This window comes from Boleophthalmus pectinirostris, unplaced genomic scaffold, assembly GCF_026225935.1.
Source record: "Boleophthalmus pectinirostris isolate CB_2022bp ecotype Guang Dong unplaced genomic scaffold, ASM2622593v1 HiC_scaffold_22, whole genome shotgun sequence".
NCBI classification, from domain to species: domain Eukaryota; kingdom Metazoa; phylum Chordata; class Actinopteri; order Gobiiformes; family Gobiidae; genus Boleophthalmus; species Boleophthalmus pectinirostris.
The window spans coordinates 27,017,727-27,042,100 of record NW_026571190.1 but is presented as its reverse complement, the minus strand read 5'-3'; the positions used below and the strand labels follow the sequence as shown (position 1 = coordinate 27,042,100).

Genomic DNA, 24,374 nt, shown 5'->3' with positions numbered 1-24,374 from the left:
TATTTAAAAACTCTTTTGATGAATTTATCTAGAAATTAAATATATTTTTAAAAATTATCTAGTCAAGTGCCACACAAATGGAAATGTTACATTCTGAGGTTCAAAGTTGGTAAAAGCTGTACTCAAAAATGATAAGTGAATTTATATACATATTTAATTTAGTTTTATTTAAAAAATAATAATCAAGATAGTAGTTTGCTTGCTTTACAAGCACATGTAGGATACTACTACTACTAATAATAATAATATTGTTCAATATATGAAAGCCTAAACAGTATATTTTGGAACTCAATTTAATTGACCTTAGCTATCAGCTATTCTTCCTGGAGACCAATGTAGCAAGTTTTGGGTTGATGCGGGGAACCGGAACGCCCGGAGGAAACCCATCCAGACACGGAAAGAAACATGCAAACTCCACACAGAAACACCCGAGCGACCGTTGGAACTACTATTAATCATGGGTATACATTTTTTTGCAATACTGGGGAGATCTTTGTCCTAATACAATAAAATTTGAGCTGTAGAGGGTTGAAAAAGTAACTTCTCTGGGTAATTATTGCTTAATTATGCTATTCATTTGCAACAGCGCATGTCTTTTAATTGCATTGCCTACTGAAATATAGTTAATTGGGATTATCTTGCATTGTTATTCTTGTGTCAGTGGAATAAAGAAATTTTAATACTGTTGTTTATCTCAATATTTCTGTGTAGCAATTTGTTGTAACTTTGTTATTTTGACAGGCCAGAGCACAGGCGGGCACAACTGCAGGATCTGTGCTTTCAGACCTTGATCTCAGTTTTGTCACTCTCAAAATCTTTGTAGTTATAGGTATAAAACATTAAAAGTGCATTGTGTAAATTTTCTGGTGGAGTCAAATGCTTTTCTCCACGGAGATGTTATTGCTTTGTCTGGAATGTTTCACAGTTTTGTGTCTTCATAGAGACCAAACCAGACTGAGTTAGAGGTCAGATCTGTGGAGAAGCAACCCCTCTCACAGTCAGAGTGCCTATTTTTGTTTAAGTATTTTCACACTATAAAACCAGCTGTCAATGAAAAATTACATAGCACACCTTTAATACTATTAGAATGTCATTTGCTTCAGACTCCACAGTACTGTTCCATTTGCCCCTCACCATTCCCTGCTCTTGTTTCCAGTGCTCCCTTTGTGTCCTCAGTCTTTTCTCTTGTTCATTCTTTGCTCTGCTGGAGAGACGGTAGAGCAGAACACAGCTCAGGGGGCAATGCAACGTGTTCAGTAAAATGGCATGTGTCCGCCGAGCTACGCTAAATTACCTCCAGTTGGCTTGCTACTAGGCCAGGTTTAAGCACCGCACACCAATTCTCTCCCTGTGTGCATGTGTCAGCGCGTCTGATGGAAAGGTTGTGTGGGTGAAAGAGAGTGGGAGTGGGTCGGTGGGTATCGAGCCAAATTATCATCAGAGCAGGTAGACGGACTGGGGAATGTTGATTAGAGTGGCCACACACACGGATGCAGGTAATTTGTGCTGCAGAAGAGATGACTAATCAGGAGAAAAACCTGTGGGTGTCTGGACTCTGACCCGTGATGAGGGACATAAGAAATAAGCACATGCAGATTAGCAGCTGCAGATATTAGTATTCCACCATTCAAGGTGTGTACAACATGACTGCCTCTATAAACACGGATTTGATTTTAATGATTCTAACCTATTAGTAAGTGAGTGAGTCATATGTAAAAGCAGAGAAAAACTAAATTGTTAAAATGGTATAGTTAGGGTGCTACCAAAATTAAAGGTGCACTGTGTAACTTTTCTGGAGCTTGTCTGCATGGAGATATTGTTGTTTTGCCCTGATTATTCTAGCCAGGCTGGCGCCACCTAGTGTCTCCTCTTAATTTTATTTCTCTCCAGCGACTAGGTCAGGAATCAGAATACACTACAGGGTTTGCAAGAATCCCGGAAGCTGTAGACTGTGCACTGGCCAATTAGCAAAGAGCTGTGAAGCCATGACGTCAAACTCAAGCAACTGTCTGGTTACCTTCTGTGGTACAACACAACAGTAAACAAAGCGATCGAGATGAATGTAGACGAAGACATCCATTCTGTGTTGGCAACGGTTCCCAAGATCGAGGATTTAAAGCTGGAACAAAGAGAATGTTTGGTGAATTTTATTAAGGGGAAAGACGTTACTGTCCTTCTTCCTACGGGATTTGGTGCATTACATACGTCACGACCAAATAGCAGCGATTGGTTAAATTAGAAAAGTACCCGCCTTCCGTCGAGTGAAAAAATCCTAATCTGAGGTCAGACAGTTTCCACGAAGTGAAACCGGCTGATGAATCAGGCTATGATTATTCCACAGTATGGACATAAACCTGCTAATCACAATGGAGACAAATTAATGGTCAGAAAAAAGAAAAAAAGAAAGAAATGCAAGGGACACATGTTTAATAATGCTCTACTGTGGAACATTCTTGACAACATCTCTTCATAACATCTTTATGAAGACAAGCAAGTTATGGACCCTCCCTCTTAAAAGTTACATAATGCATCTTTAAGCGAGAAAATCAGAATGTCCCCAGTTGCATCACAAGAAATTATTAAAGAAATATTGGTATTTTATGGAATTTATGATAATCCGAAAAATTTGGTTTAATAATTGTAGATCATGATTATCAACATCGGTTTAAATTCCCTTCCCAGCCTAAATGCCTAAATGTCAGAATTTTTTGTTGTTTGGGTTTTAGTAAGTGCTTTTGTTTTATGCAAAAACTACACAGCATCCAAAGTGTAAATCAACAGGAGACAGTCAGTGAATTGCACCTGACTTGATTACTATGAAATCTCCATGTCCAATGTTAGAGCAGCTCCTCCCTCATAATTGCCCTTGCAGTGATGCAGAGCAGGATTAGCTGATTAGCCATGACCAACCCTCTCGTGCATCCAGAATAATAAAAATCATACTGTCAGCTCCCGTATGCCCCAACATGTCAACGAGAACAACATGTATGCTTACTGTTGCTCATCTCTGCTTGTTTTGGGAGCTACATATAGTGCCCTCAGAGCACATTAAAATCACAATTAATAATGGCTAAATGTCACATATGTGTCATGGGCAAACCTTCATTCAAAGAGACACTTGGTCATGTTCTATTGTGTTTCCTCTTTATTCTTCAGAATCTGTCTGGTACAGATGTAGTAGACCGTCCCATCGGCTACACCCTGTGCCCATCACAATACTCGACATGGGGGGGTTACAGGACCAGGGGGAAAGGGGATCGGTCCCACTGAAGGAATGTGCACAGTTGTCATCATGCCCTGCAGACACGTGGCCTCACTGGCAATTTATTTCATAGGGGGCTGGTAGTAAATCCTTTGTGGTGGCCAGAGAGCCTGGTAGAGCAGAGTGCTGTAGCCTTAGAGGTATAGGTCACCCCCACATCATACTGACATGCTTCTGACATTGTAGTTTCCATTTAAGGGCCTTCGGAAAGATGGATGGCCTTGAGCTGATGAAGTAAGATGATTTTTGTTATTCCCTTCAGAAAACAAACCACAAACACAAAACTGGGTTGTCCCTGCAGGCGAAAACTGTGGTTTTAGTATATAACTCTTGACACTGAAATTTCTGCACTAAAGAAAAAGCTCTATATCAATATTTTAACATCACAATGAACAAATCACTCATCTCATTATCACATGTTAGAATCACAATTGAATATAATCATGTAATTATCAACACAGAATACTTTATTTAATCTGGTCCTACTACATCTGCCTGTTCACATTCTTCTAACATACCTGGTCAAATGAGCATCGAGTGAGGAAACTAGTTTTGGTTTTGATCGTATGTGGGTATCCATTTTTTGGACAGTCCCACCAGAGCCACAGTCAAAGTAACGTTAGTTAGGCAGCTACTACTGCAATCATTTTATCCTTGCACCAATATGGACCTTTTCTTAAATTATTTATTTATTTCATAACTTCTAGCTAGCAGCACTTTTATACTTATCTAAAAGTTCTGTACACTATATTATGCAAGGGGAGCATAAAATGTAAATTCCTTGCCAAAAACAGTTTTCAAGCTTTCTGAGGAGGTGTTATAAAGAGAATTTTGGAGAGAAATGTTTTGATTTAAATGCTCCATTATACTTTCAAAGCAAAAAGGATAATACAAAGTAGCATTTATCGCGGCATTCTACGGCTACAGGCACAGTGATGTTAACCAAAAACATGTCACTTGTAAACTGTGCTAAGAAACTCTTCTCACAGAACATAACCTCAATAGATATCAGTGCTGTCACCACACTAAAACTTCACATTTTCTGTGTGATCCCTCAGTTATTCTGGTATGTTTCATGGGCGTGGACTAGTCATTATTTCTGTCCTGTGAATGTTACTTTTTTTAGTATCAAATCTTTTCAAATTAGTATCTAGCTTCAGTACTAGTTTTAGTATCGATTCATATCAGATTTTCAATACTTTTGACAACTCTACCAGAAATAGAAATGTACTGATACAATTTGTGCTCTTATCAAAATGTTAATGTAACGAAAAATGTTTGAACTTTTCAGTATTGCTGCTTGAAACTCAGATATGGTCTATTATGTATGTCGGACTATGTTTATTTTATAAAAAGGGAAAATGTTAGAACTTGTATATACAGTAAGTAACCATTGGAAATGCTATTATATAACAATAATAGGATATCATGTCAAAATATTAATTCAAAAAAAACATGTGATTACCTTTCATATTTAAAAAGAAATTCAAATTAACATATATCATTTTAAGTTCAAATTTGTCATTTGTCAATTCATGACAAAAAATGTCAATGGAGAGACTGAAGTCATGTGAGGACATTACCGGTCACATTTTATTGCCTATTATAAAACCTTATGAATACATCATGAGGGAAAAATGTGCATTACTTAAAAAAGACACATCCTTTCCCAATGAATTTCCTTCCCAATAGTTCAAAGCTGTGCTACCGCCTGCCGCTTCCTTCAATCCCTCTCTCTCCATTCCTCTCTCTCCCTCTCTCTCTCTTCCCTCTCCTCCTTTCTTCCTCGGTCTCTCTCCCTGTTACACATTCAATGCCCGTCAGGAAACTGCGTCTACAGGGAGCGCCAGCTTTGACCGGGCCGCTGCAGTTTTCGCATGGCTGCCTTTGAGGATGCTCCCCAGAAATCTGATGCACCAAAAGAACCACCCTGAAAATCCACCGCCACCGACCTCATCCCCACCGCCTTCCTCCCGTACACGCCCGGCGGCTAGACCGAGACGGGACTGGCTAACGCTCCCGACTAATCAAGTCCGTGTGCACCGACCGCCCCATGAGACAAGATTGGTGAGCGAGGAGAGAAAAAAGTGCAGAGGGAGACATAAAAGTGGAGGATACAAGGATGAGGTCAGGGAAGGAGAGAGAGAGAGAGAGAGAGAGGAGAGAGTGGCAGTGTGGTGTGAGACGAGCAGAATAATAAAAAGACTTAATAACCCAGGGCATTTATCTTTTTCTGCCCTGTCTGTCGGAATTCTCAAATATTTGGACAAAGAGACGACTAGGGCAATGAATCATCCGTCCATCAAGTAGTAAAAGATATTCGGCGCTAAGAATAAATTAATTAGTAGGACTTTATTTTATGTGAGAGAAGTGTGATGGAGGTCCTCATGTCAATTGTGTTTTTTTTTGTAGTGGGAGTGAAGAGAAGATCACATGGCCAAAACTAAACTTGCTGTCTTGAATGATTTGTATATTAGTTACAATGCTGCTACTACAGTAAGATAAGATAACATACAAGTACAGTATGTTTGCAGTACTGTAAATTAAAGACATCGTACCTGATTTTTACTGTTTTAAAAACCTGAAAAAACAAAACTAGTTCTTTTAAAACAGTTAGCACTCCAAGCATCCTAATAATTTACCACAATGAGTTTATCAGCACTTTTCACAATTCTCAGAGAACAGTGCAGAGTTTTGCCATGGCTGTAAAGCTAAAAACAACTAGCATGCTAACTCACACTACCTGATTATCGGACAATAAGACGCCTGCTAATTAGACGCAAACAGCATGCAGAAGATTTATTTTGAAATATTCCACAAACACATGGGAAAAATAGTGTGTGCACTTGTTTAAATTGAATTTGAATTTTTTATTGTCACCAAGGTTTTGTTTTTATCTCATTTGTTTGTTTGTTTTTTCTATAAGACGGGTCCTAAGCCTCAATAAATTAGAGAAGCCTGCAGCTGATAGGACATCCAAATCAGCATGCAAATGGTCTAGTAAAGTCCCAGGACAGGAGCCAGGTCTAAGACAAATAAAATGTGACTTTGTGAGTTCTGTGAAAATGACTTTTGGCTTGAAGTATCTCAGTACCATGAAACAGAGAATCAAAGTGACTGCTGTTTGTCTGTATATATTTGAAATGTCAGGAGTATTTGGATAACATTCTGTCTATTCTCTGTTCTTTGTCTGCCTTTTTCATTCTGGCTCACTATACATTTATCTGCTTTGAAATATCTCCAAATACTGGGTTTCAGATGACATCACAGCATCACAGCCAATATTATTTAGTACAGATGGGGGGCAGCTAAAATTAATATAGTGTAATGCAGATTTTTTGTTGTTGTAATAAAGTGAGTTCTTGGGTTTAGTCACCAGAAAAGTCATCGAAATGATCAGGTTCAAGATTTGTGAATTTACCTTTTGAATATTTCATGGCAAAGTACAACGAAATCAATAGGGAAAGCAAATTTTAATTTAAAAATCAAGTTAAGTAGTACCTGTAGTTTATTTACTATAAACACATTCTAAAATTCATAGCATTCATGTATTAGTTTATCAATTCACATGTATTAGTTTATCAATTTACATTTCAATCTTCTCCCAGCTCTATTAGTGTCAATCTGGAGTTGCTTACAGTGCCCATGGTGAAGTGATGAATCCTACTTTTTAAACATAAATTTTGAAGAATGATACATTGCTACAGTGATACTGTATATTGCAATAAATTCAAATTTTGAAACTTTATTTTATGCCACTGTCATCAGAATAATTTCAGTAAATCTATTTTTAAATATTCTAAATATTAAAAGACATCAAATGCAACAAATAAATAGCAGAATGAACTAATATATTAATTAGACATATAAGTTATTTATTCAACCTTCTACAGCTCAAATCTTACTTTATTACAGAAAATGGGTTATAATTATTGTGACCGACTTACATGCAGCTACTCTCTAATGGTACATTTTTAGTATAACCTTCTCTGCACTTGGTAGAATATGGCACCAGGGCTGGGAATCACTAGCCTGATTCATCAGCCGGTTTCACATGGAAACCGTCTGACCTCATAGCATTAGAATTCATTCGCCCAATGGTAGGCAGGTACTTTTCTTATCATGACGTATGTAATGCACTGCTAACGGGGCTGACTGGATTTTCCAAAATCCTGTAAGAAGAAGGGCAATAATGTCTTTCTCCTTGATAAAATTCACCAAACATTCTCTTTGCTCCGGCTTTAAATCCTCGATCTCAGGAATCGTTGCCAACACAGAATGTATGGCTCTTCGATGATTGGTTGATGCCCAAACTTGCACTTCCGGGGTTTTTGCAAACCGTCTAGTGTATTCCAATTCCTGACCTAGTCGCTGGAGAGAAATTACATTGAGTGGAGGCACTAGGTGGCGCTAGGGAATCACAGGGTTCCTGACGATATATCACGATATCGCGATACATGCAATAATTGATTTTACTTATCAAAATAGTGAATATGTTAAGTGTACTGCATAAACAAGTTTCCTTTCACGAAATAAGCAACAAAAAAAAGAAAGAAAAAAAAAAACAGTAGTACAGTCAAAAAAATTGCTAAAAGATATCCAAAAAACCTCAAATGGTGAATAGAAATATGGTGATGTATAGATACATCTGTCCACGATACCAATACTGTATAGCCAAACTCAGTACGATGATATCTTGATATTTTGATATTTTTGCACACTCCTATATGGCAAATGAGCTTGGCACTAAAGTATAAAGTATGATGTTATCTACACACAATACTTCATTCTTGAACAGTCCCATATTCACACACAGTTTGCACCTCGATGGCACCATAGCTAACTCGTCCTTTCTTGGGGGGAGCTAATGGTTTACAAAACTGCCTGTGATACGATCAATTATGTCAACTGGAGGCGCACTGATGTTGACGCCAGTGCCAGGGTTGTTGTTCCCTCCCTTTGATTCATCTGTCTTCCCCTTCACGCAACCCTTACTCCTCCTTTACACCCCCGCTCCCCCCTCCACACACACACACACACACATATAAACACACCCTCTCTGTGCTCCAAACCCAGTACTGTCACATCGGATCCATCAAAGGCGTGCTTTTAAGCCAGAGGCAGGGAGAGGCTAACTTTGAATGTGTGTGTATGTGTGCAAAGTTGTTCTGCACAGTGTATCAGCCACCTCAGCAAAATGAATGATGCAGCAAAGAGGGGGAGTCTCCCAAATAGAATGCCTATGACACCAGTGGGATAGATTAGGCCTGGTTTAGGGCTGCTTTGTGTACAAATCGTCAGCGCTTCCATATTTTGTTTACTTCTTCTTTTGCGGCAATTTGACATGTCCTGTCAGATAAAGAAAAAAATCCTTTTCACCATTTATGTGCACCAAAATAAGCCTGGATCACACATTTTCAGGCTGACTTTGCAACAAGGCCACAGCAGTTTCAAGTAAGTAATGCTGTCAATAAATGCAGAGTCATTAAAATATAAAAAGATTAAATGCTGACACTTTCTTCTTATGTCACCAGGGTGATTCTATAATTAGGGGTACACTTGAGGTCCACTGGCTGTTTTTATCAAATACACAATCATTTCCTTGAAGCAATGATAGTTTTTACACTGGACACTGGACCTGTTGCCATTATTGATTTTTGCAGAATCAATCCATTTATATGGTGATAGCATTTTTCTGTTGTCCCATTTTAACATTTCCTCATAAAACTGCAATGGTTCATTCTAAAGTCACAAACTCAACAGCACAATGAAGATTTAGCCTTTCTGGAGTATATTTGAAAATAATGAGTCATATAATGACCCACCAGAATTAGTTTATTGTGTTTAGTTTACTCAAACTTGCACAGTCCAATTTCAGTGAATGGTAGTAATTGATCCAGAAACAGAATTGATCTGAAAGATTTTATGTACCGTGAAGAACTAACTGCAGCCACAACATTGCTGCCCACTGTTAATTTAAGTAAGAACAACAGAAATCACTGTAGTAGGTTACGTACTACAAAGATAGTGGACCTTATTCATGAATCGTTCTGATGAATAAATTTGTACTTAAGGCCTCCTCACAAACATTTTTGGCATTCACAAAACTTTTGCTTAGCTGAAAATGTTCTTATGGAAGAACAAATCCTACCGGTGGCCAGACCACTCATAAAGTAGGAACAAAAATTCTGTTGTTTTACTCTGATAAAGCTAAAACATATTAGTATGTGATTCAACAACATTTCTGATGTGTTTTATAGAGCGTGTGGTCTTTTGGGTCTAACAGGCTTTATACAGGCTGCAGTGAGCCTCAGTCTGTCCCAGCTCCAGTGCTCTCCATATGGGCCACTGTCTCAGCCCTGCGCCTGGTCACTGTGCTGGACTCAACACCCCCCTGACCAGAGCGCACTCTTATGCACCATACCCAAGCCCCCCTTCCTCCTCATTAACTGCAGATCCACGATCACAGAAAGAGCGATAGATACAATAAAAACGCTCATGTGAGTTTGGGCATTTGAAATCGCCGCTGAAGCTGTAGAACAACCGTATTCTGTAGAAGCGCTCCACCTCATTTCCTCGCTCACTTTCTCCCTCACACTTTCATATGTCAGAATGTCAAACCCATACTGGCCAAATATGAAAGTTCAGAGAGCATTTCTAACCAAATACATGTTCATTTTCTATGTAAATGAAATGCAAATGAGCATGGAGGTGTTTGTAGCTGGATGCTGTTTAGGCGCAATTGTCACTTAAGAAGGAATTTAGCTGTTTAAGAACACGTTGTGAATCTGGCACAGAGTTCTTTCAGCATCTTCTTACACTGGAAGTTACGAACTTTTAAAAAAACAAACAAACAAACAAAAAAAAAATATTCATGAATGAGGTCCATTGTAATTTTATCCATATATTAATGTCAATTCCAAATGTGTAGCAGAAAAACAAACACAACAAACACATCCTTAGACAGCTCCTAATAGATCAATAATCCTCATCAAAGGCCACCAATATGACATGGCTACAGTCCTAATGAAAAGTCAATGGAACCGGTTATGGCCATGTTCTGTGAAAGCCAACAACATAAGAAAAACAGAAGGAGTAGGTGGAAAAAGGGACGCCCCAACACCACCTGAAGGAGGACAGTAGAAGAAGAGAAGAAGGAACAGAATTCCACATGGGACTTCATCCTGAACAAGGCAAAGGACAGACAGGGATGGAGAGCCTTTAGTGCTACCTACACAGCAAGGGCATAACAGCATAAATGAGAGATCAGTACATAAATGAGCCAGACTCAGGTAATTATGCTTCTTGTTAGAGAATATTTAAGTGTATTACTAATAAACATTAGAAATAGTTTATTTTAATAATTGTTATCAACAATTAGCAGCAATTAAAATAGTCCACAATAATTTTAGTAGTTGATGAGTCACAATTATTCTGGCAAAAGCATTCATTTACCTCATTTGCAATCATCTAAATACAAATATCAGAGAATATAGGAAGAAAAACCTGCTGCAGCTTGCATATGAGAGCAGATCTGAACTGTGTATATCAAAGTTTTGAAATATTTATTTTTTAAAAAGGGCTTTCTGGGGCGGCGGTTCATAATTTAATAATGCATAAGCTGCAACACAAGTGTATATAAATATAAAAGGAAGAAGTTGGAGCTGGGAAAAGGCCAGCTGAAACACTGAGTGATGTAGCGGAAAAAAGTACATTCATTTGCACACTTGTCACCTTGACTTGAGCTAAGAAAATGCCCCAAAGACTGAAGAGATATTAACTTCACAGATATTGTGAAACAGCGCTGAAGTGCAGCAGTCTTTTCAAGTCGAGCTGACAGCCCAGCAACACGGAGCAATGGCGTGTATGAAACCTCTCCCGACACATGTCCACACCGATATGGGAATATTTGTCAGCAAACACTTTACTTAGATATTACAAGTTTTACCTACTCTGAAAAATAAGGTTATTGAAGAATTTAGCATCCAAGTTAACATTGTACAGTGATGTTTTTGTCATTAAAATGTACCTTGAGACCAGTTTTTCAAGAAAGTCCAGCTTTAAAAAACACCTTTTAAAGTCTACTTTAAAAACATATTCCTATACTGGTAGGAACATGTTTAAAGAATGCTTACAGTCTATTTTACTTACTTTAAAAAACTGAAAAATAAAAAATGAAATAATAATAATAGTAAAATCTGTATGCCATTGTCAACCAAGTTCAATACGGTTCAATTTTAAAACTCCATTCTGGAACCTAAAAAAGCAAAGAAAATCAGATGAAGCAATCACATGGAAAAATGTAGGACACTTTAAATACATAAAAAATCCAGTTATTACTGATTCCTGCTTGGCCATGAATTTGCTTTAGCTCACAGTCCAAATGGCTCACCTTTCGAGTTTAAACCTAAACATGCTGTAAATCATGCAAGATGATTGAACATATGTTTTAGCCCTATTGTAAAGCAATCCCAGTCCAATACAAATGTACTATCTCAACATATAATGGTATTCAGTTCCTGTAAGAGGCCCGGCTCACTATGATTGCCAAGCAGTTATTTTCTCCACCACAACTGTTGCATTTTTGATAAGCAGCATCCATCACGCAATAGCTTTTCAACCGGCGATACAATGAGCTGCAATAGGGACATACAGAGGCTGATTTCTGAAGCAATCAATGGCGACAGGGAAGGTAAACACAGTGCTAAATGTCAGCCGTAGCCACAATATCACCTCGGTGGAAGCGCGAGACCCAAATAACCAAAATCGATAATCTAATCATTTCATATTCAAATCACGGCCGCACCGAGCTCCAGCTCTTATTGCAGTTTCATATCCCCAGTGTCCCGAGGTGCACGTCAATCAAAAGCACTGCACAGAAGGTAGAAAGGCTTCCACATGGACATGACACTCGGGCCATTATGTCTTTTACGATGACACGCATGCATACTGGATAACATTGTTTATTAGAAGATAATAGAAAGTGATAACCATATTTCCTAAGAGGACAGATATCTTCATTGGACACACACACAATCCAATCTGATGCAAGTGAATTGTGTCTCTAATGGCCCAGCATTGAATAATAGTTGAGCTCTGCAAAAGGCAGTGTTGACAATATGATCTTAGGACATTACTTGACTTAGGAGCGGGAATCCATGTTATAATGCTGTTACCTCCTCAAAAACATACCTCGGGTTGTATTTTGTTTGATTCACACATGTTTGAGTAACCCTTTGTTGTTCTGTTCCACCTTGTGATGTCATGTAGTGGTAGTTTTCATGTTAACAGCTACTCTTTACCTTTTGTTTAGTAGATGTTGGCATATCCAGGGCTGAAACAGTCCAAATTATTTTAGTGAAGGTGTATGAAGCTTAAAAACCTCTTTTATCACAGCATGACATCACAAAGTGAAACAAAGTGTATTCAGTTTGAAAGAAGAACTCCTAAAAATGCAGGGGTTGTGGTACACATGTGTGAATGAAACCAAACACAACTCAAGGATGTTTTTGATGAGAAAACAACATTATAACATAGATCAGAAAATAGTGTAATATTGGCCCTTTAACTTTGTTACAGAATCTCAACACTAGATTCTAAACAATCTTAAAATTGCAAAACAGCATAAGCAACTAGAAAAGTAAAGTAACACAGTTAAAATAAGTATAAACATATTAAATATAAACAATTATGAAGCAATATGCAAACAAATACATCATACAAGAGGTTGGGTTAGGAAAATGTAGTATAATGGAATATGTGCTATAGTTTTGAATATTGCAAGAGCAAATCTGGTATATTTTAAGTGGCGTATATATATGTATAGTAAATGTATAGATTTCTAACAGTGTTGACATAGCCATTAAAGTATAATAAGAAAGAGCCATGGTGAGGACAGTATGCTGGGGCTTTGATGTGGCTTGCCTGAGGGCACAGTTGTCCTCTCTGTGGTATACATAATTAGTAACGTAAGAGTTAAAAATAGATATACAGTGCATGCACATACATGTTGAGAAAAACAATGTAGATGGTTGTAATATGCAATTACACTTTCCACTGGTGTCATCCACAATCATATTCACGACTGAATTAACCAAGGGCATTCATATTTATAAAGGTCCTATATTATGTAAAATTGACTCATGTGAGCTTTTAGACATGTTAGAATGTTTTTACCTTGTTAAAAGCATTCCTGGAGTTGTGTTTTTTTTTCATTCACACAAGTTTGAGTATCCTTTTACTAATAGTCTGTCTCTCCAAATCTCAAAATGCTCTGTTCCACCTTGTGGTGTCGTGAAGCGGTAGTTTTAAAGTTAACAGCTACCTTTTATCTTTAGTTCAGTAGAGATGGGCAATTCCAGGTCTGAAATCATCCAAATGATTCAAGTGAAGGTTTTTAAAATTTAAAAGTACAGTGGAGCACTTCCTGTATTACCACATGATTTCACAAGAACAGAGTGTTTTCTGTTTGAGAGAACAACACAGCCTAAATATGCCGGGTTTGTGTATGAATGAAACCAAACACAACTCCAGGTATGTTTTTGATGAGGAAAAAACATTTTAACATAGATCAGAAAATAGTGCATTATGAGCCCATTAACAAACTGTTGTCATTTGGCTGAGATAGATATTGCATAAACCATGATAACATAATAAAAACATATTGCCATATTGTTTCATTTCTGCATGTTCTTGTGAAATTTATTTGACTACTCATCGCTCTCACCCAACAAGAAAATAAAAGACTGAAAGTTGTCTGGTCAGCAGAGTTACAGATGGTCCACTTTATTTAGATTATATAATGAACAAAAAGACATGCTGTTTTTGTCTTGGCTTTAAGAGAGATATTACTTGACACATTTTTTGGAGTAACTTTTGAGCTACAACCAATATAAAACAAATCAGAGAATCTATGAGTTAAAGGTGCAGTGTGTAACTTTTCTGGTGGAGGGTCCGCCACCTGCTTGTCTCTTTGGAGATGCTATGGTTTTGTCTGGAATAACCTGGTATGACATTACATTAAATGTATCCATCTTGCATTTACTCATTTACTTTTTTTTTTTTTTTTTTACCTAAAAACTTGCATTCTCCACAGATCTGACCTGTAACTTGGCCTTGTGGTCACCTGCTGTCTCCGTAGAGATACTAAGTGTAATGCCATACTGTGGAAAATTCCAGACAATATCTCCACGGAGAGAAGCAGGTGACAGACCCTCCACCAGAAAAGTTACACAATACACCTTTAAATGAATTAACAGCAAATAGCATTCAGTCAAAGGAAAGGGGCTAAAATATAGTATTACCAAAAACTTGCTTGCAATTTGCCCTAAGAATAACAAAGAGTGACATGGACAATTGAACTGGTAAACAGACACACAGAGGCCAAACATCTGCAACTGCATCTGCTCATCACAGCCACCATATTCACATTCAGCTGTATTCACAATGACCTCAAACTGAGTAGCTTGACGGCACAAGAGGAAAGTGCAGGGACAAGTAAAGATCGAGACTTGTTTGTTGTTTCATAGAGCCACTTCACACAAACAAGGCGCTGTATCCTTTCAGGAATACAGTGGCTGTAAATAGCCGCTCTCTTTACAAGTTGTTGACAAAGAGCATCTCTGAGCTATTCCCTTTAGTGAGAGAGATCCATGTGAGTGCCAGTCCCTTGGTCCCTCATCATGATCCAAGCGGGGAGAAAGAGCACAAGAGGGACACACTATTATCCTCAGTCAACAGGATGCACAAGCACTATAGACATTATACTGACAAATCACAATAGAGAAGCCTGAAGAGTGGCACTGTATGAAAGAAACACAAACACAAAAAATACTTACATGTCAATAAATATAAAGCGATGACAACATCGATTAATATCGTCTAAATATGGAGAATTTGTGCTGTAAACTTGTGAATGAATGGGACCTTTGTTATTTTATGTTTTAGGTACTGTTTTCATGTTTATTATTATTCTATTGTGTCATGGTATATTTCATCGGCCTGCATAATAAAAAACGTTTGTCAAACATAAACAGTAAAATATAAGATGAGTAAGGCTACGTTTATATGATGACAATCTGAACAGAAGACGCAAAAGTGGTGTTGCATCTTCACTTTTTATTCCACGAGGTAAATGGAAATGATCCGACATGTTTGTTTCTGTGTACTGTATGTATGTGACGTAAATATGTATGTGACGTGAGCAGATCTGATCAGAGTTTTGAGTCTTGAGCAGTGTAGATGGAAAAGCTACAGTGGAGAGTATTTAACTTTTCCACTCTGGAGGGTGGTTTCAGATTTTTTTGTTAAGCCCCCAAAAATATGACAAATATTTTGTCATTTTTACCTGCAAGCGTTCTCATGTAAACAGGCCCTAAGATATAGGCTAACCAGACATCATCCAACTTGCTGATTGTTTTTAGAATTATATTTTATACCTTACTAATACATTGTATAAAACAATTCAGTTTTGGTGGGTTTCAAATAACATCACAAAATTCTATAGGCCAGTCATATTTAACACAGATGGGAGACAGCTAAAAAATTTTTGGTGTTGTAATACAGTGAGTTCATGGTTCTAGTCACTAATAGAAATGATCAGGTTCAACGTTTTTTGTTTGTTTTTTAACTATTTGTCATGAAAGCACAATGTAGTCAATGGGGAAAAACTGGATCCTACCATCATCACATTCTTGAATTTGAAAAATACTAATTGCTAGAATCACAAATTCAAAAACCTGATCATTTCTTTTAGTGCCTTGACCCCATAACTTGCAAAAAAAAATGGATTTCATCAATATTCATTTTGGTGCTGTCATCTGACAGCCACTAGCTTTTGATTAGCATAGCCTATGAGCATTACAACCCAGAACTCTCAGCAGGTCAGATTTATCATAAGGCAGATTACGCCGGTTCAGTGGCTAAGAAAGAACACATCACTGTTTGCATGAGTGACTTGGGAGAAGTGGATAGGAGGCTCCACTGCGCTACATTCACACATTAGCACACTCACACCTGGAACCGTCGTGCACCACTGGACATACTAAGCCATCACTCCGCAATGGAACAGCTAAAGGTTAAAAACCCAGAGGTCGCGGCCTTCGATGGCAGCTGGAGAGGGATTTCAAGTGTGGGGAGTTTTTGCCGCTACTGTACTAGTCAGATTTGGAAAGTGTGACCTTTTGAGTCACAAGCTCATTTCCTCAGAGTCCGATCTGTTACTGCGGGTCAATACGCCACTGCCAAGGCTAAATGTGATGCTACACTCAAGATAGCAGACACTGGTGCTAACGCTGCTACTCATCACTACCAGTCACCACGGATGGTTGACTGAGAAGCACGGGTTTGAGCTGTGCACGGTTTGTAAGACTGGCTATGCATAAAAAGAAATGGTTAAAACTACAAAAAAAAAATAATAATTAATTAAAAAAATGTAACTATATAAACATTATATCGATATGGAATTGTAACATGAGGACTAGGCGATATGGTGATAAAATCAAAACATGATTCTGTGTTTGATGCAGTTCGTTCCACTTCTTGGATAGCCTCTGTCATAGAGTGAGTGACAGTTGGATTTAACCAATCACAGTGAAGTGTGAACTCTGAGAAATTGTGATATTAGCGTTATAAATGTTATGTGATTTTTGGGGAATATTGCCTATTCCTCTGTTAATAGGGACCGATCCGATACCGGTATCAGATATCAGCGCCAATATTGAACATTTTTGCGGATCAGAATTGGCTTCCAAGGTATCAGTTCAGCCAATATCCCATTTGGGAATAAACTGGAGAAATAAGACAATTTAGTGGCCAGTGTTGTATTTTAACAAAGCTGTTCTGTAGTTACGAAACACATTTGGATATTTTTATCATATGTTGTTTTAAAGGAAAAAATGCTATTTTCAGTCTCTGGCATTGGCTAATATCAGGTATCGGCAGATACTTAAAACCAAAGTATCAACATTGGTATCGGAACAGAGAAACCTGGATCACTGAATCCCTAATGTTAACGTCAACATAGCAGTATTTTTCACACTTTCACATATCTCTTTATTCATATCTAGACATCTTCCCCTTGTTTACAGTGTATTAACATTCACTTATTATTCAGATGTTTAGGAGCTGTTTAAACAAGCAACAGTTGCCAGATTTTTACAAGCAGTAGTTTCAGTGGTTGGGTGGCACATTTATTCTTAAATCTGGTTTTCTCCTGCGTTGCAGTAAGTGTCAGGTCTAGTGTTTCACAGACATCTGCTTTGTGCTAGGCCCTCCTCTGTGTTAGTCTATGTGAGTGTGTGAGCGCCAACATGGATGCACACAAGGGAAAACGCCTCTGTCTAATTGCAACGGGCCCATCTGCTGATGCTGGAGAACAGGCAACCACCGCATGCACACAAACAGAGCAGAGCGATACAACACACACACACAAGCACAAGTGGTGACTCGAGGCCTTCAACTTGGACCCAGCGCAGCATTGACCGGCATGCTTTACAATATGCGCTCTATTGTGTTAGAACAAAGGGCCTTGGACAGGAAGCAAAGGTCAAATTATAAGACAATCAGCCTTTATGCATGGGCCAGAGACTGGGGGCCATGGTGGGGGTCTGGTTTGACAACAGGTGTAAAATGTGGAAGCAGCTTCAGTAAAATTGAATCACTGTTGTGATGTTGTAAAAATATATTCAAGTTACACTATAGAATGTAAAGCGGTAAGAGGGGTCACAATATGATAATATTAAATTGAACTGTCTTCTACCCTTGTGATAATAGCAAATAAATCAAGTACACAAATTGCAATAAAAATATATCTAGTCCCTAAATATATTTTCATTTACACAGCCACTCTTCATTGTAAATGTTGCCAGATAAACCAAATCTATGAAATTTCTGGTAATTGAGAAATACCATCGCAAATAGGAAGCATTCACCAGTAGCATTTTGCACACAAATCTTCAGATCTTCAAATCTTTATGCTTTGCTTATTTCTTTGCTTTGGTCATACATTTAAAGCACATAGTGTTCAGTTGCTGTTTAAAGGTCCTATATTATACAAAATTTACTCTTCTGAGCTTTTAACCATATTATAATGCAGTTCCCTCATCAAAAAGCTGTCCTGGAGTGATAGTTTACAGAGTGAACCTTTAGTTCAGTAAAGACTGGCAACTCCAGGGCTGAAATCTTCCAAATTATTCTAGTAAAGGTATGAAAAACAAAAACACAGAGGCGCACTTCCTGTATTACCACATGACATCACAAGGTGGAATAGTGTCTTCAGTTTACGAGAAAAATGAAGCCTATATGCAGGGTTTGTGTGTTAAACATGTGTGAATGAAACAAAACACAACTCCAGGTATGTTTTTGATGAGGAAACATTATAAGATAGATCAGAAATAGTGTAATATTTAATTTTAATCTACCCCATCTACAACAGGTGTCACTGTGAAATTAATATATGTAATTAGCTCCACCTCTAAGTCAGTGGTCGTAATGTTTTGGTTGATTCGACCTATACATTACACATGAATACAAGCTTATTTATAAATACACACCGTACATAATAGAATACACAGATAATGTTAACTACATTTCTAGTTGGTTCCCATAGTAATCTTACCCACTAATACTTAACACAATACTACTGCTCATCTTCCCATGCTTTTGTGACCTATATTCTTTTGTTCCTTGCGTTACATTTAATCTTTGTTTGGCTGATGTAACTGATACGGGTGGCATTGTGATCCAATCTGTGCTCTCATTAGCGTGTCCCATAATGAAGGCAGTGTGCAATGGGAAACACCTGTTATACACCAGCACTGACATCCAGCTCATGAAGACTGATACATCCCCTTCCCTTTTACTTATTGTTCCAGCACAAACGGGACAACAGGCAGGCCTTGGCCGAATTGGATTTCAGAGATCTTCAGAATCACATGAACGGCAATAGGAGAAAATAGGGCAAAAACACAACAGGAGATACATATGTTAAAGATGTATTGTGTAACTTTTCTGGTTTGCCTTTATTATTCCACAGTAGTGAAATAAATCTGGTAATCACAATGGAGACAATTTAATGGTCAGATCTATGGAAAAGCAAAAATATACATGGAAGGAATTCATGTTTTTAAGGTATTTTGGGCTATAAAACATCTGTCATTGAAGAAATGTTCAGTATTTATTTAATACCCTACTGCGGAACATTCCAGGCAAAGAAATGCATCTCTATGGACCCAAGCAAGTAGGGGACTTTCCATCTTTGAAGGCACATAATGCACTTTAAAATAACACAGAATAAACTTTTTTTGTATTTTTTCCTTTGTCCAGTGTTTTAGTTGTCACTGTCAACTTTACGCAAGGTTAAAATCCACAATTACATCTCCATGGAAACAAACAGGTGGCAGACACTTCACTTGAAAAGTTGCATAACATGCCTTAAAAATGCTATCATTTATTTTTTTAATATAGTAATAGCATAGATAACTCTTTAGAAATGTTAATTTATGACAGATTGCTGATCATTATAAACATTTATATAGTTTCTTGCAATATTGAAATGAGTTTTGTTGATTTTGCAATAACATTAGACTTAATTAGCTTAAATACACTGAACAAAGTATAATAGCCCTCTGTGTCTCGAAAGTCTTTACAAGTGTCTACCGATTCAATCAATACAGAAGAAGAATCCACTGAAACCATGGCCTCTGGGTTTTCACACAAGAATAATACTGCACATACTTCTCTACAGCTACGTCAGGCATGAGATGCTCACTATAGCTGTCAATAACATGAAAACTGCACCCTCATCTGCCGTCAATAATCTCAATGTGCAATTCATCAGACTGACTCTAGGAGACAGTATTTCTAATTAAAAAGGCACTCGTAAATCCGACATTTTACAGGCCCAGCTCAGCTTGTAAATACACTGTAAATAAGTTGTGGTGAATGGCTTCATGGACAGAGGAGGGTCTGGCATTGCAGTTAAACTTACGCTGATGCCTTGAAGATACACAGAGAGGGCAAATTGGAAAGAAGCTGTTTCTTGTCCAGTGTATTGTAGCACTCTGTCATGTATAGACAATGGAATGGAATGAACTGGCTGCTGTTGCAGTGAGCAGTCTTCAATCTTCAATCATTTTCATTTCATGTCTTTTTAAAAATATATTTTTAAATGATGATATCATTAGTGTAATTTATCATTATCACTTACTTTTCCAGCCCAGGTACCAATGTGATTTAGTTCAATGTGATTTGCATTGTGTAACTTTTCTGGTGGGGGATCTGTCAAATGTTTTTCTCCACAGAGATGTTATTGCTGTGTCTGAAATGTTTCACAGTATGGTATTAAACCTTTCTACCTGCATGGAGACCAAACCAGACCAAGTTACATGTCAGATCTGTGGAGAGGTGACCCCACTCACGACCAGAATGTTTGTTTTTCTAGGTATTTTTGAGTTTTAAAACCACCTGTAATTGAATAAATGTAGAGTAGACCTGTTTAATGTCATACTGTGGATTTTAGGCAATGAGCAATGACATCTCCATAGAAACAAACATGTGACAAAGCCCCATCAAAAAGTTACATAGTGAACCTTTAAGTGTGCACCTTCAGCTCAAAATCTGCCATTTTAAACTACAATATTATGTGGTTTACTAACTATATTCTAAAATCTCATTCTGTTTTTTTTCCCCTTTTAATGTTTTTATTTTTTTACATGTTCTGTTATTGATGTCTCTTCGTATAAAAGCTTGGTCAGTCAGCTCTGATTGGATTAGCAGTTTGCAGGCACGTGTATGTCAGGCCAATTACACCTCTACCTGGCACCAGATGGAACCGCCAGGATCCCCAGAGACAACTATCGGTCACGTACTACCCCAGTTTAAAATACTACAAATACAAACTCTGGCTATGTGTGCAAAAACAACGCAGTCCAGGTGCGTTGCGCGTCTATTCGAAAATAATAACAGTTTCTGAGTCAACAGTTTTCATGTTAGGGGGCAATATACTATGTAGCCTTACCTCAAATTGTGTTCTTTCAGTGCCCAAGTATCCTGAAGCATCACATCTCAGAAGCAGCACGGTGCCTCGATCCTGCAGGAAAAAAATAGAAAAGTACATTAAGTAGATTCATAGGGAACAGAGTATTCGCTGGACTGTCATTTGTTATAATGGAGACAGATGGCAGTAATAGGAGGAGAATATGGGGGCAGTGTGAATAATAGCTCTTCTTCTGCTTGTGTGAACAGCCACTCCAATACAAAGCCCATATATGAGCTAGCTTTAAGTCATGATTGCTTGTTTAGCCTCCAGCTCCTATAACGACCCCTTGAGTGTCAAAGTCAGTAAGGGTCTCTTCTGGTGTTATAGAATCTGGTTTGTATGGATCGCATGGTCATTCACACATACTACTTTCTGAGACATGATGATACGAGTAAAAAAGATCAAAATACATCAGATTTAACACCTCATAAATTATCAATTGAGGATGTTTGCACCATCAGTTTTGTTTACAGTTACATTACATGTGTTCTGCCTAGGGGTGTAACGGTACATGTATTCATGCCAAACCATTTTGGTGGTGGCCATTTTGCAGGGATGTGCAGGAGTAAGTTCACGCAATTTGTGTGTTTACATTCCGCCACTACACGTAAAGCTACAAGGAAGGCTGGGCTCTTTAATATTCACAAGGTAACTCGTCCATGATTGGTGTGGTAATGTTTACTGCAGCGCTTTATAATTAGGGCAGCCGCTTGGACAACAAATGCCCCCCGCCTTGACTACATCCCTCCGAACCACGTGAATCCTTGCAAAAGTATGATCACGCCCCAGTCCTCACTTTTGCCTTTTGCCAGCAAGGAGTCTCCACACCTTACCCTCCCCCCAAACAAATGGTTTTGCATTTTGTTCCCATACTGTATGAAAAATGAATCGAATCCTGTTCTCAAAACTGAGGTACGTACTGAACCATGATTTTTGTGGATTACACCCCTAGTTCTACCAGTTGCCTTTCATCCACCCTCTCATAGTAATCTGCACTGACAACAGGGTCTATAGACCATGTGGTCTATCATGGTCTATGTTGTTCCCTCTGTTTTTGTTTTTTTTTTAGCTCATGCTGCACTATAATTATGAATTTATGCAAAGAGACTTGTAATTCATACAATATATTTTGATGGCCCACGATATTATTGTGAAACTTTTGATGATACGATATCACTATATTTCTGTTATTGTTACATCCCTAGCCTCTCACCACTCAGGCTTTATACTAGAAGAGCCCTTCTCTAGCCTGTGCCTCCTCCTCATCTCTTTCTGAACCTAATGCTCTTCAGGGCAAACCACACACAGCCTCATTGGGCCAGGGTCACTGTCAGTGCGTCCACATGAGGAGGTACAGACTTATATCAGTTTGGCCTTGAGTTTGACTGTTATTCTATGAAAGGCATTTAGAGCTGTAAGACAAAAACAAGTGCATTAACCACACCAGGGTGGACAGAGCGGTGTGCAGGGGCCACAGAGCAGCTCTGAGCCTGCACAGTGCAGTAATTGGGACTATTAGACACTACAGGAGGCAATGAGCAATAACTTTACACTTGAGTGGGCCAGCACTGCAGCAAAATATGGACATTCTGCACAGAGCTTGTTAAGAATATACGCTTAAATGTGACCATTTGAAAGCCTCTTAACCTTCTCTTGGGATTGCAGTCTATTGGCATTTTTGAGCATTGTGCATGTTGTGATGTTGTCATATTGTATATTTTACTGTACATAGAGCACTGGAAGCTCTTACATTTTCAATATCTTAATACAATAATATTAATCATATTTTAATAGACCTTATGCTTGATCACTTAGAGAAGCATTGATGAAATAAAGAGTAAGTCTATTTATTTCTTTGGTTTATTTAGCAGGGATAGTGTACATTAATCAACATTTCTGTAAATGTACCAGAATTAGCCTGAGAGACTATCTTTCATCTGCAGTCTCATGGTAAACACTGTCACCTTAAAAATAGATATGTTGTTTTTTTTTTCTTTAGTAGACATATATAACATCATTTAAGACAAAAGAGAAGAATGAAATACTGAATTATTGTCAAAAAAGAAACTTGGTAGTTACATTTAAGAACATTTTTAGAGTAAGGTCTTACTTTCACTGAAATCATTAAAAATACAGATTTATACTTAAATATGTATATTTTTTGATGATGTTGAGGTCTAGTTACTTTTTATGGCAAGATAGACAATAGACAACAATGTAAAACATATCTGTTGTAAAAAGAAAACACTTAAACAAAAATTACAATAACTGCTTAAATGCTTTTCACTACAGTATATGCAATCAATGAAGCTTCATATTTTCCCATTTCAACAGTTCGCCTCAAGTTTACCCAGGATCATGTAAAAGTGCATTCAATTAGATCACAGCACAATAAAGCAGGTCCTGCAGAAGATTTGACGGACCATTGATCTAACAGTAGCACATAATCCCAGCGAATGCAGCGTTCTTCATGCATCTTCAGTGGTGTTACATGTGTGAAATAATGTGCAGGGAATGGCCAGAGGCAGCAGAGCATAGCAGAGGAGAGAAACAAACACAGCACCTATACGCAGCACCCCCATACACATCTCGCTTCTCCTCTCTTGGAAACAGTGTATACATTATTCACACAGCACTGGTCAACAATAGAGGGATCAATGAGCACCGAATGGAGGGTAAAAAGGTGCAAAAGAAACAAGTCAGAGGCACAGGTGAGGCTGCTATAGGGAGAACAACATGGACTTTAAGAATTTTGACAGTGCTTTTTGTGAATTTTGTCAGATTAAAGCTAAGATTTGATGATTTGTTGTTAATTTCAAACATGCTTGGGAAAAAACGATAACAATATACATAATGTGCTCTTTTTAATACTCTCATCTCAGTCTCATTTAGCTTAGTAAATTAATTAGTAAATTACAGCTTTTTACTTCAACAATTGTTGAATGTAATTTTATTTAATTTGTGTAATTTTCAATTCAATCTAATAGTCTTTATCTTTAGACCTAGATGTTTTCTGTCTCAATTAATTCTGAAGTGTTACTGTATTTTCACACTGCAAAATACATCATGATTCCT

General features: G+C 37.9%; 1 protein-coding gene across 1 annotated transcript in view; it reads right to left on the bottom strand.

Moving 5' to 3' along the window:
* The window catches only part of adgrl3.1 (adhesion G protein-coupled receptor L3.1), a 167,142-nt gene that overhangs the window by 129,413 nt on the left and 13,355 nt on the right, over positions 1–24,374 (bottom strand). The window contains exon 2 of the mRNA XM_055158568.1: positions 21,279–21,350. The gene's annotated coding sequence lies outside the window, so the exon portion shown is untranslated. The remainder of the gene's footprint in view (positions 1–21,278; positions 21,351–24,374) is intronic.